The sequence below is a fragment of the Perognathus longimembris genome, chromosome 16, assembly GCF_023159225.1.
Source record: "Perognathus longimembris pacificus isolate PPM17 chromosome 16, ASM2315922v1, whole genome shotgun sequence".
NCBI lineage: Eukaryota > Metazoa > Chordata > Mammalia > Rodentia > Heteromyidae > Perognathus > Perognathus longimembris.
The window spans coordinates 28,868,736-28,882,680 of NC_063176.1; the positions used below are offsets into that span (position 1 = coordinate 28,868,736).

At 43.3% G+C, this 13,945-nt stretch overlaps 1 protein-coding gene across 5 annotated transcripts in view; it reads left to right on the forward strand.

Moving 5' to 3' along the window:
- Positions 1–10,327: 10,327 nt before the first annotated feature.
- The window catches only part of Cracd (capping protein inhibiting regulator of actin dynamics), a 203,682-nt gene continuing 200,064 nt past the window's right edge, over positions 10,328–13,945 (forward strand). For all 5 annotated transcript variants that reach the window (XR_007213512.1, XM_048363818.1, XM_048363819.1 and 2 more), the window contains exon 1: positions 10,328–10,408. The gene's annotated coding sequence lies outside the window, so the exon portion shown is untranslated. The remainder of the gene's footprint in view (positions 10,409–13,945) is intronic.

A 13,945-nucleotide genomic window follows, 5' to 3' on the forward strand; every position in this document is an offset into this window, starting at 1 on the left:
GTCCTGGTTTTGAGTGTGCTTTGGGTTTTTATTTGTTTTGTTTTGTTGCTTGTGGAGCTCGAACTTGCCTGGGTGTTGTCCCTGAGCTCTTTTGTTCAAGGCTAGCACTCTGCCACTTTGGGCCATAGTGCCACCTCTGGTTTTCTGGTGCTTAACAAATAGAGATAAGAGTCTCAGGGACTTTCGTGCCTGGACCACCCTTGAACTGAGATTCTCAGATCTCAGCCTCCTGAGTGAGTAGCTAGGATTACAAGCCTGTGCCACCATATTTATCCCCACACCTTACTGTAGTCTTTGAGGGTGAGCTCTCACGCTTGTTTCTTGCAAATGTAGAGTTCATCACAGATCTGCTGTCTACCACCAAGGGAGGAATATGTTCACATCTAGGCTCAATATCAGAAGTCTTGATAAAATAATTACCATGTATAATTAATAGTTGCAAACTAGAATTAATGATTGGAAAGACACATTTACATATTCTATACATTGTATTGTTTTGGCTGACATACACTCTTCACATAATACAAATTCCCAACCAAGCTAAAAGCTATGTTTTGTTTTGCAAAACAATAGAACACAAATTTGGGGCATTTTTCTGTAAATTCCTTAAGTCTTAAGAGTATATGGAGTAAGTAGAGTAAAACATGTTAACATTTTAGTGTATATCCAGTAATACTGACTTTTTGCTTCTAACTGTGTATTCTAACTCATCAGTCATATACATTAAAAACAGCCTCTTACAAGTGACTTAAAGGATTTTTTTTTTTTTTTTTTTGCCAGTCCTGGGGCTTGGACTGAGGGCCTGAGCACTGTCCCTGGCTTCCCTTTTGCTCAAGGCTAGCACTCTACCACTTGAGCCACAGCGCCACTTCTGGCCATTTTCTATATATGTGGTACTGAGGAATCAAACTCAGGGCTTCATGTATGTGAGGCAAGCACTCTACCACTAGGCCGTATTCCCAGCCCAATTTATTTCCTTTCTTACACATGGTTTCCTGTGATTTTTATGTTTGCAATATTTTTAATTCTAAATTCTAATAAAATTTACTCAAATCAAATTTGGGAAATCTCTGAGCTTACATACCTGACATTTTCTTTAACTGCCTCATTTATATTAAATTAGTTCCAAATTTAAAAAATGATCTCAAAGTTTCTATTGATAAACTATCAATAAAATGCCCAGGCTGGCCTTGAGCCATAATCTCCTGATCATCTCCTAAGTAGCTAGGATAACAGGCTTTAGCCACCTTGCCTGGCTTCTTTATTTGCCATAGACACATAGGTTCTGGCATGTGTCCTAAATTTCCTTGTCAATCTAAACTGAAAACTTGAATTTTGTTTAACTCCAACTATTCTAGCATCTATACCTGAACAGCTGGATGTGGCTGGAGAAACATCCACTTTAAATTGATGGTCCCACCCCATACCACCATGTGAAAGTCCTTGCACAATTTTCTTCGCAGTCTCAATTCAGCCTCTCCCAACAAGTGATCTCTATTGAGATCTTTATCCTCCCTCTTCTCAGGCTTTTATCACTTAGAAAATGGAAATCATGAGAGTACCTCTCACTATATTTATTAACAACACCTACCTGTATCCACATAATTGCTTTGTTCATATTATAGCATGAAATACTACCCTCTAGTCATTCCATCTAGTTTGAGGCCAGTGTCTGCCCTTGGAAAAGATGCCTGTAATCAGCTGTACCATTCTTGAGTCATTTTGCTGTTGAGTTTTCCCATTTGTGTACATATCATGGATTTTTAATCTAATAAAGCCTTCCTGCCTTTGTACTTCAGCAAAACTTCCTTCAAGAGTTCTCTACACTGACTTTACCACCCCTCCTCAAACCCTTACCTCTTTCTGTGGGTCTATTCCACTCTTGCTTGAACTCCCATTACTGGGCAAGCCATTTGTGTCATATCAAAGTCCAAGGGCATGTGATCAGTCTTCCACTGATGCTTCTTCTCAGCAGCATTTGATAGATTGATTTTCAAGTCCTTTCAAGTTTCATTTTTTGCTAGGTACTGGTGGCTCATGCCTGTAATCATAGCTGCTCAGGAAGCTGAGATCTAAGGATTGTGGTTGGAAGCCAGCCCAAGTAGGAAAATCCAAGAGTCTCTTATTTCCAATAAACTACCACTAGAAAGCAGTAAAGCTGTGATTCAAGGTAGAGATACCTTGCCTTGAGCTCAGAAGCTCAGAGACAGCATCCAGGCCCTGAAATCCAGCCCCAAGACAGACAGACAGACAGACAAACACACACACACACCAAAAAAAAAAAAAAAATAGCCTGGCTTCTTTTCAGTCTTAAAAAAAAATCTTTATTGCCAAAGTGATGTACAGAGGGTTATAGTTTCATACATAAGGCAGTGAGTACATTTCTTAACCAATTTGTTTCCTCCTCCATTTTCTCCCACCTTTCCCCTCCCCATCTCCCTCCCCCACATGAGTTGTACAGTTGGTTTACACCATATAGTTTTGTAAGTATTGCTATTGCATTGGATCATCTTTTATCCTTTGTCTCTCCACTTTGATATTCCCCTTCCCTTCCCTAGTTCCATTACCCAGGGTACCAAAATCAGTGATATCAGGGGTAAAACCATGGGGAATAAAGATAAAAGAAAAAGGCATAATCTCACATGGTATGTTGTGCTTTTCAGTCTTTTTTATTGTATTTTCAATCTTTTATTTTCTGATTTTTGTTGCTATTGTTTAGAAAATGATAAGCAGTTTTTAAATTTTTTAAGCAAATAGTTTAACACTTTTACCACATTTAAGAATACAATTTACGGGAGATGCTGCTGCTGCAGTATCACAACCAGAGCATCTGAGGTGGCGAATAATAGCTCTTCAAGTCTACAATTAAAAATGGCCTCTAACAAGACTACATTGCAAAAAATGGGAAAGAAAGAATGGAAAGAATAAAAAAGATGAAGAAGCAGAGCCTGCAGAATTTGTTGTAGGAAAAGTACTGGACCGACATGTAGTGAATGGGAAGGTAGAATATTTCCTGAAGTGGAAGGGATTTACAGATGCTGATAGTACTTGGGAACTTGAAGAAAATTTAAATTGTCCAGAATTAATTGAAGCATTTCTTATTTCTCAAAAAGCTGTTAAAGAAAAGGATGGTATAAAAAGAAAATCTTTGGGGCTGGGGATATAGCCTAGTGGCAAGAGTGCCAGCCTCGGATACACGAGGCCCTAGGTTCGATTCCCCAGCACCACATATACAGAAAAAACGGCCAGAAGCGGCGCTGTGGCTCACGTGGCAGAGTGCTAGCCTTGAGCGAGAAGAAGCCAGGGACAGTGCTCAGGCCCTGAGTCCAAGGCCTAGGACTGACCAAAAAAAAAAAAAAAAATCTTTATCGGACAGTGAATCTGATGATAGCAAATCAGAGAAGAAAAGAGATGTTGCTGACCAACCCAGGAGCTTTGCTAGGGGTCTGGATCCTTAATAATTGGTGCCGCAGACAGCCATGGAGAACTGATGTTTCGCGTGAAATGGAAAGACTCAGATGAATCTGACTTGGTGCTGGCAAAAGAGGCGAATATGAAGTGTCCTCAGATTGAGATTGCTTTCTATGAAGAGAAACTAACTTGGCATTCTTGTCCAGAAGATGCAACTCAATGATTGTTTGCATTGCTTTTTATATATGTTTATACATATACATATATATACATACACACATATATGTATATATATAAATACATATACATATACATATATATATAATCCGAGTCTTGGTTTTTGAGTTAATGGTATGAAACAATAACTACATCAAGTATGATATGTTGGTTTTGAAAGTATTGGGGGAGTTGAGTTTTTTCCTCATAGCACTGGTTACTTTGAACAAATACAATAAAGGCTTTCTGTAGTTGCTTACTTCATCGAAAAAGAATGTTTAATACCATGGTATATTTCCTCTGCATTCAGGAACAGATTGTGGCTTTTTTTAATATTAGGCAATTTTGGGGGTTATTACTCAATCAGAACAACTTGTCTTTAACTGCTATGTTGAAGGACCATCCTGAATTTTCTTTTTGTGTTTGTGTGTGTATAAACAAAATACATAGGTAGTTTTTTGTTTTGGAGATTTTGCTTGTTTAGAGGTATTGGGCATCAGACCCAGAGCCTTGCATATATAGGTAAATGATGTATCACTTAGTTACATCCCTGGCCCTTGTTTTAGTTTTTTGTTGATTTTTGAGACAGGGTCTCTAGGCAGCTCAGGTTTGCCTTGAACTTCCTAGGTAGCCAGGCTAGCCTCAAACTTTAGGTCCTCCTGTCTCTGCAAATGCAATGGCTTTGCAAAACTTCTTGAAAGGAAAAAATTTAAACTAATAACAACTTCCCTCGCCCAGAAGAGAAAAGACAAATCTTGATTTCCTTTCACTAAAATTTTCTGTAGTGAGCATTCCTTTACAGAATATTGGGTCATGGGCTATCTTAACACTCAGCTCATGGAAATGTAAAATCAACTGGTTAGAGATGTGACTATTTAGGACCTGCTGGCCTAAATGAATGAACAGAATTTTGTAATTATTGACCTTCATGCTTTTTCTTTACCCCAACTCATTCCTTACATGTAGGCTCAATTGTTTTCATTATTGGGTTACTGGTTCCACAAAAGCCAGAGAAACAACTTTGTAGTAATCAGAATGTTACCCAACTGTATATTGTTTACTTTATTGTAACTAATGGTGAACAGTGGTCAATAAATAGTTTTGTATTCCTTTAAAAAAAAAAGAACATAATTTACTGCTGCTAAGTACTTCCACATTGTGGTGAAATACCTTCCCAATGTTTTGCTTTTGTTTTTGTTCTAGGTTATTTTTGAGACAACGTCTTATTGTGTATCCCAGGCTGGGATTCAGTGTCCTATGTATTTTAGGCAGGCCATTAACTCATCTTATCTCAACCTCCTGAGTATTAGGGTTTAGAGAAATGCTCTGCCATGCCCAGCTTATTCTAACATTTTTATTTTTATTTATTTATTGGTGATGGTGGTACTGGTGTTTGAACTCAGGATTGTTTCTCTCAAGTATCTTGTTACAGTGGTGATTAAAAAAAACTAATGATGAAGAGAGATAAGATTGAGTACACAAGAAGGCATCACAAAATGAGGAAAGTATAAAGAAGAAACTAAGCACCATGGAGGCTCAGAGTAGGAATACTACCATAATAGAAAAACATTAAGCTGGGTGCTTGTTGTTTACACCTATAATTGTAACTACTCAGTAGACTGAGATCTGAGGATCTTGGTTCAAAGCCAGCAGAGGCATACAGTTCAGGGGATCCTTATCTCCAATTAACTAGCGAAAGGCCAGAGAGAGGTAAGGGGTACTAGAAAAGACAGCAGAAAATAAGAAAAATAGAGGCAATCATAATTCTAGTGTCTATTAAAAGTCTCAGAGGGAGCTGGGAATGTAGCTCACTGGTAGATGCTTTCCTAACATGAGTCTCTGGGTTTGATTCCCACAAAACACATACACACACACACGCACACACACATTTAGAGACTAGCTGAGTGTGCTTAACATATTAAAGGCCTTGGATTCACCCCAAGTCTAAAATAAATAAAAATAAAAGGGCTCAGAGAAAGCCAAGTAGGAGAATAGGAAAAAGCCACATTTAGACACAATAAAAATGTAAATACCAAAGATGAAGGAAATTACAAGGGGAAAAAAAAAAACTTCCAGAGAGAAAGCAGATGGCCTAAAAAGGAACAAGAATCTAACGGACAGACGTCTCTTAAGAGCTTCCCTGGAAACTAAAGCAACATAACATTTGCAGAATCCTGAAAATAATTTTGACTCTTCTTTTATAACTAGCCACACCCTCCTTCAAATCTGGAGGTGTAATAAAAATATTCTTAGGCATATACAATCTCAGTTTTGTCAAGTGATGATTTGTATGAAAAACATTATTGCCAGGCCACAGTGCCTAAAAGTCAGGAGAAACCAATCTGTATCAGTCATATTGGAAGAAGGTTGTGCCAGTCTGGGTGTGTGTTACAAGTGCAAAGTGGAGTCCATGTTTGTGAAGCAAAGTGGTTCCGGAGCAGGCAGGCTTACAGGAGACTGTTTTCCTAGAACCCAGATAAGGCATGATACACTGCCAGCCACCATGGTTGCTTGACAGATGATGATCTGCCAAGCTGTAACGTTAGGATCCAGAGAACAAAGAAAACATTCATTGCTATTGGTTTGAGCCCTGCTCAAAAAAATGCTGATTTGTGGGTTTGTTGATATAAAGGAACGATAAGAATGCCCAAAGGAGGCCCCTTCTGTCTCCAGTACCAAAAGGACACAGTAGGGAGCGGAGCCTCTGTTTGGATGTCCTGTGTTCTTGGGTTGCTATGCATCTACCCACACAATCCCAAGAAAGTCCTTTGGACAGTAGTCTTGATGTTGCTGGTATATGAATGGAAACACTTCCATTAGAGGTGCCGAGACTCAGGCTTCTAAGTTGCCAATCCATGAGATTTCATTTCATGATAAAAAGCTGAAGTCAAAGGGGAAAGGCCCTCATGCTAAATTCTTTTTATTATTATTATCTTTAAGTAGTTGTACAAACGGTTTCAATTTGCATGCCCATTTATGAGTCCAATGCATCTTGATCAATGTCCCGCCTTTCTCTCACTGGTTTATCTCCACTTTCAGTTCCTCCCCGGGAAAATTCTTTAGGGTTCAAGATGAAGAAAAAACATGGAGAACCAAGAGATGTGGAGAGCATTGTCTCCCGACACTTGTGATTTTTTAAATTATGCTAAAGTATATGTAAATTTTATCCTGTGAGCGTTTTTAGTGCGTAATTCGGTGGCATTAAGTACCACCACTATCCATCACCTGAACTATTTTAATGTTTGTAATATACTAGTGGTGTTGGCCGTCTAGTGTTTTAGTCACCTTGCTCATCAGTGGCTCTGGCCCATACATAGCTGCCTTTTGTGTGTACGCAGCAATGGCCTTGGTTGTCACAGTAACATGGATTCTTAGGATTTGCTCAGTTTCTCTTCCTGTGTTTTGGGATATGTTACATTACATGGAAATTGCTGTTCATTGGAACTGACTCAAAGTCACCTGGCCAAGTGTCTTTTTTGTTGTTGTTAGGAAAAACATCTGGCTATCTTGAATTTCTTTTTCTTTTCTTTTCTTTTTTTTTTTCTTTCCAGTTAGTCATGGGGCTTCAACTCAGGGCCTGGGCACTGTCTCTGAGCTCTTTCTACCACTTTGAGCCACAGCTCCACTTCCAGCTTTTTGGTGCTTAATTGGAGATAAGATTCTTACGGACTTTCTTACCCATGCTGGCTTTGAACCTTGATCCTCAGATCTCAGCCTCCTGAATAGCTAGGATTACAGGCATGAGCCACTAGTGCCTGGTAAGGGAAGGTACAGTTTGGAATGCTGCTATAGTTTGAATGTGTGCCCATTATTCCTCTGATCTTAGCCTCCTGAGTAGCTAGGATTACAGGCATGAGTCATTAGCACCTGGGTTCAATTTCTTTTACCAATGATTTTCTTCCCCTTCTTGAGTTGGGTATTCTTTTAATCTTCAAGTTCTTCTACATTAAAAATAATCATCCAGGGGCTGGGAATATGGCCTAGTGGTAGAGGGCCTGCCTCACATACATGAAGCCCTGGGTTCAATTCCTCAGCACTACATATATAGAAAGAGCCAGAAGTGGCACTGTGGCTCAAGTGGTTGAGTGCTAGCCTTGAGCAAAAAGAAGCCAGGGGCCAGGGACAGTGCTCAGGCCCTGAGTTCAAACCCCAGGACTGGCAAAAAATCATCATCATCATCATCATCCAACATTTGGTTGTTTACACAGTGCTCTAACACTGACTGAGTTATACTCCAACCCTCTATTTCCATTGCTTGATTTTCAGGTGCAATCATAGCTTCATAATTTAGAAGTAAGATACATGAAAGAAGAGCAGTTATCCCCATTTTACAGACAAGAAATACTTTAAGTGAAGGGACCTAGGTCCATGCTTTGGAACAGAACACTGGTGCTACAGAAACTACAAGTGTCCAGATTTCCACACCATCCCAAGAGCTGACTGATAGAAACATTTACAGTGCTCACATATCTAGTGTCCTCATTTTGAGGTCAACATGGTAGAGATATCAAAAGGATTTCTGAAGACATTCCAAGAGGGCATTAAAACACTTCTTACTATATTCGCTTGAACTCAGAGTCTCACATTTGTTCATTTTGCTTGCTTGGCTGGTGCTCTACTACTTGAGCCATATCTCCAGCCCTTTTTGACCCAAGCTGGCTTAAAATGACCACCTCTGGGTCTCAGCCTTCTAAGTAGCCTCTTTAGTAGGTAGGACTATAGGCATGAGCTACTAGCACCTAGCTTCCTCTTTTCTTTGTCTTTTTTTGTCTTGCTCCTTTTCTTTCTTCACCTTTTCTAAATTGTCAAATCTCTTAAGACACAAGGGATGAGGAAGGGATGAGGTACAGACATTTGCTGAACTACAGAATCAGGAACTTTAGAAGTCCTTGATCTAAGGACTGGAGAAATCATTCTTGGTGGAGAGGGCTGACCTGAGCATGATGGTATGTCGTGTCATCTCTTCTTTCACCAACTAGATGCCCCTAGTAACACCTATAACCACTGGTTGTCCAACCAAAAGTGTCCCCTTATTTAAAAGGTGTGGGGCAGGCAGAGTAGGAGTCTCATGGACTTTCCAGCCCAGATGGCTTTGAAGCAATCCAGAGACCTCAGCCTACTTGGCTGGCAATAGGCTATTTGTAAAGTGGGATGCTGGCTGAGGTGCACTGGTTTACACCTGTAATCCCAGCTATGGGGGAGGCAGAGGCAGGAGGATTGGCAAAAACATCTTGTGTTACTAAGTCAAATCACAGAAACTTGCCCAAGTCTTTCTAAAACTTCATTATTCTTATTTAGATTAAAGCTGGCATGGCTTAGGATGTGTACACACAGAACTATGAATGACACATATTCATAAACATGCACCACCCATACTTTAAGCTGATATTTAACTAAATGTACTAAATAAAACTTGCAGAGATGCTAGGGCTCCATAAGGTCCCAGAAACCATTTGGTAACATGAGACAAATATGTGCTTCTCATGAGCTGCCCTCGCCTCTGTTTTTATTGATAATTTTTGTATGCTCTTTCCCTCCCAGTGATGTTATAAATGTCTAAATGACTCCTGGCCAAAAAAAAAAAAAAAAAAAGTCCTCTGCGCTGATAGGTGGATCAGTCTGTATCTTTTGTTTCAGAGGTTTGTGTTGTAAGTTTCCTATTTAATAATGGTATGGAATTATCTTAAACATCTTTACAATGGTAAAAACAAACAAACAAAAAAACCAGCCAAGGCCACTAGAGGTGATCTCCAATAGTTCATTGAAATAATCATTGCAAAAAGTATGCAAGTGCTGGATCCTGGTGGCTTAGGCCTGTAATCCTAGCTACTCAGGAAGCTGAGATTTGAGGATCACGAATTTAATACCAGCCTGAGCAGGAAAGTCATGAGATTCTTTTCTTCAGTTAACCAGCAAGAGGCTGGAAGTAGCGCTGTGGATTAAGTAGTAGAGCTCTAGCCCAGCTTTGGCGCACACACACAGACACACACACACAGACACACACACAAAAGTCAGTGTTGTGGTTCACTTGCAAAGGGCTATTTTTCCTTCAAACATCAAAGTCAATATTTAATTTCACTATGGCAGAGGCTATACTGCCTGGTGTCACTGGGCCCTGACGTTTGACTCCACCACGACAGGTCCAGCCTTCCTATTGCCGTGCGCAACTCTGCACTTGGGCCACTCCACTTGTGCCCTCCTCCCAGGCCTCAAATCCATTCTGACTGTGGGGATCCCACTGGGTGACAGTCTCTCCCCTGGGGACCAGGTTGCCTGCTTTAATTTCTGGCCCCTGCAGAAGGGGCCCGGCTGGCATCGCACAGGGTGGTGACCGGGGCCCTGGTGTCCTTGTCCCCCAGGCAACGTGCGCCCGCCGTGCGCCCAGGTGACCTCGGGCAGGTCCCCTCACCCCCACCCCACGAGCGCAGCCCGCGCGCCCTTTCCCGGGCACCTTCGGGGAGCGGAGTGGCGGGAGCGGTGGCGGCGGGCCCCGAGCGCGGGCGGGCGGGGCGGCGGCGCGGGTCCGAGGCCGCGGCCGGCGGCGGTGGCGGAGCATGTGACCACGCCGCGCGGGGCCGGGCTCGCAGTGCCGCGCGGTGGCGACTGCGGGGAGCGCAATGGAGACCGCGGGCGCCTGAGAGGCGGGAGCGCTGCCGGGTGCCGCCGCCGCTGCCGCCGCCGCCGCCGCCGGGGAGGCTCCGCGGGTGCCGCCCGCCCGCCCGCCAGCTCGCTCGGGTCGCCAGCCTTCGCTCCGCCAGCCCGGGCGTCGGGGGGACCGCAGGTGAGCGCCTTCCCCGCCCGCCGCTGCAACCAGATGGAGACAATGGGGGCCCCGGCCCGGCTTCTTCCTACTGCGCGCGCCCCTCTGGCCGGGCCCGTGGCACCCCCGGGACTCTGGAGCCTAACCCCAGAGTGCTGCACGCTCGGGGTAACCGGCCTCGAACTTGGGGCGTCATCCCCGTGCGGGGCGCGGACCCTGCCCGGGGAACCTGCTCGCTGCGCGGCGAGCGCGCCTGGGGTCCCCACCCGAGAACCTGCCTCTGCGCTGCGCCCCGAGAACTTGCCGAGAGCGTGGGAGCCAGTGGTCCCCGTGCCCCTTGCCACTCCCCAGCGTCTCGTCTCGGGGTCCCCGCGCGGGGCCGGACCTCGCCATCCCCAGCCGGGACGCCGGCGGCTCAGCCCCGCTGCCCACAGCCGCATCGCTTTGTCTAACCTCTGCAAACCGTCGCGCACACACTCTTGCCGCCCCAATTCTGCTGAGCCACCCGTTGGGTGGCCGAGGGGAGACAAAGGTTTTCCCCGGAGCGGCAAGGGCTGAGCCCGGGAGCGCGCGGCCAGGGTGGGCGCCATCCGCTGATCCGCCCCGGCCGGCAGCGGCGGCGGCAGGCGTTCCGATACCCGGCCGCCTGGGCTGGACGGGCTCGGAGGTGGGAAGATCCGACCTACCAACCCCGGGGACGGAGTAGGTGGGAGTGATGGGGACGGGTGGAGGTGGGTGGGGTTGCCTTTAAAAGAAAAAAAAAAAAAGGTTATCAGTCAGCGAAAGAGCAGACGTACGAAATTGGTGTTCGATGTTTTCAAAATAGCAGCATCATAATCGTTTTCTGAATTGTGGATTTCCAGACAGAATATGTAATTAGAGACACATTGCTTAGGTGTAGGAGGGAGGGAGGAAACCTAGAAACTACCACCATGTGTTGTGAAATTTTAATATGGCTCTGTGAATAATGGCCTGGAAACTGATCTGGTGTAGGGGTGTGTGTGTGTGTGTGTGTGTGTGTGTGTGTGTGTGTGTGTGTGTGTGTGTGTAGGGGGAGGCGGTGAGGGAGTGGTTGGTGTACAAAGAATAAGGGAATTTTAGTGGGAGAATCTTAGCAAATACCTTGTGGCATGTGATGAATTCATTAAGTTGTCCCTTATATTGGAGATACTCGGAAAAAGCAGCCTGCAGTAGTTGAATGATCCATAAAATGGCCAACAGTTATGTGGCATTGTGTGTGACTGGGGAGGCAGAATACAACCAGCAGTGTTGAATAATTTTGAAGAAGGCCTTTATTCTTTGAGAACAGAATCCTACCTAGTTCTGTATATTCAAGAGCAAATCACCTGGAAGTAAACAATTTCAAATCTTTCCAATTTTAAAGAAACATTTCAATGATGAACCTCCTATGGCTTATGTGGTTGTAGTATGGATAACTTTAATTCTGACTTATACAAGAAACTTTTACACTATTAGATCACTTTACTCTATGAATTACTTAAAATGTTATCTCGTCAGAGGCTCAGCGTCCTCTAACAAGCTGAGAAATTTTCAATCTCAAGGCATAGTGGTAGATGCGGGACACTGAAGGAACACCCATTTGACATACTCAGGGCATTGGTATGAGAAAAGCTGTTGGAGAGTTCTCCATCAACTATAAAACATGCTGATCATGTAACTTATTGTTGTTGGTAGAGGTGGAAGCTGCATATTTGCATTGCTTCCTTGCACAATTTCAGAGCAATTAGTGGAAGTATCTTCAGGGTGTAGTCCTTTGGTCCATTAAAGAAAAGAACAGTTTACATTTCTAACCTGGCTCATAGTAGGTGCTCAATAAATAGCATACTTGAAAGAATGAGCTAATGAAAATCAAATCTAAATGAACAACAGTACAGAAGGGGGAACTGGTTTACTTCCTTTAGTTTAACCAGCATTTACTGGAGGTCTTCTGGGGGCAAGCAAGCGCTTGGAAAAGCATTTCCCCTGCAGTGCATGCAAGCCAAGACAACCCACCCCCAAGTGCTTCTGTGAAACTGGACCTCGTGAGTGGTTCCCATGCTTTTCTCCTGTAACTGAGGAGGACAAAAGAACAGTTCACTTGTTAGGTGTGTTTATACTTTCTCCCAACAGGCCAGGAAGCAGGGCAGATATTATCATCCCCGCTTTGTAGGTGAGGGGAAATGCAGACACACTGGGATTAAATGACTTGCCAACTGCATGCCACCAGAGGGCCATGGGGTGGGGTGGGGGGGAGCTGGATTTCACACCTGGTGCTCCACCCCAGACAATGTCACTCAGACCTCAAAAGTTGAGCTTTGGGTAACCTTTAAGTAAGGAAAAGGCACATTTTACCACCCAGTCCTTACTGACCTGGGAAAGTATGCAGGTTGTAGATTCTGGAGACCAAGTCTGAGCCTGGCTTTTCACATGACCCTCCTTTTGTGCTTGCAAATGTTGAATTGAGGCCTCATTTTCTTCATCTGTACAATGGAGAGGCAATGGTTCTTTCCTTCAGGATTTCATTTTTTGCGCTTGCTAGGCTGGACCGCTACTCCTTGAGCCATCCCCTGAGATTTCTTTGCTGTGTTCTCTTACTAGTAGGTTCTTTAAAAAACATTTTTTATTGTTATTATAAAGGTGATGTACAGAGGGATTGAAGTCATCTAAGTCAGATAATGATTATAGTTCTCTTTGGAGAGTGTAACTCCTTCCCTCTCTCTCCCCCAGTTTTTCTCTCCCATTCTTGCCAATGTGTTGTATAGCTCATTTTCAGCATAGTGTCTAGTGAGTACGACTGCTGCATATGTTCACCTTTTGTGCCTTCATTTCTGTGCCATCCTTAGCCTCTTAAAGACAAAGAAAGGAAAAAAAGAGGCAAAAAAGGAAAACAACAACAAAGAAAAAACTTCTCATTTCCATTTCCTCGAGTTTGTTTATGTAAATATTATTTTATATGATCTGAAGAGTATCCGCCTTTGGTCTCACTGTGTGAATGCCTAGCATCCTGTATAATTTACCATGTTCCACTGTATATTAGATCTAGCTTCCACATATGAGTGAAAACATATGATATTTGTCTCTCTCAGCTTGGCTTACCTCACTTAACATCCATTCCCCTGAAAATTATATATAATATTGTTCCATTGTGTATAAGTACCACATTTTTTGGATCCGCTCATCTGTTGTAGGGCATCTGGGCTGATTCCATAACTTGGCTATTGTGAATAGTGCAACAATGAACATGGATGTGCAAGTGTCTTTATGGTATCCTGGCTCGTGTTGTTCCAGTTGGGTCTTGAGTTTATCTCTGGCTAGCTTGGACTTCAATCCTTCTATTTATGCTTTTTATATAGCTGGTAAAATAGGCACATACCACCACACCCAGTTACTGATTGAGGTGAGGTCTCGTTAACTTTTTGCCCAGGCTGGCTTTGAACCACAATTCTGATTTTGTCGACCTCAGTAGCTAGGATTTACAGGCATGAGAAACTGCACTCTATTTTTAAGGAATTTTGTGAAACAAGTGGAATAATATGAGTATCAGTACCAGTTGAGTTT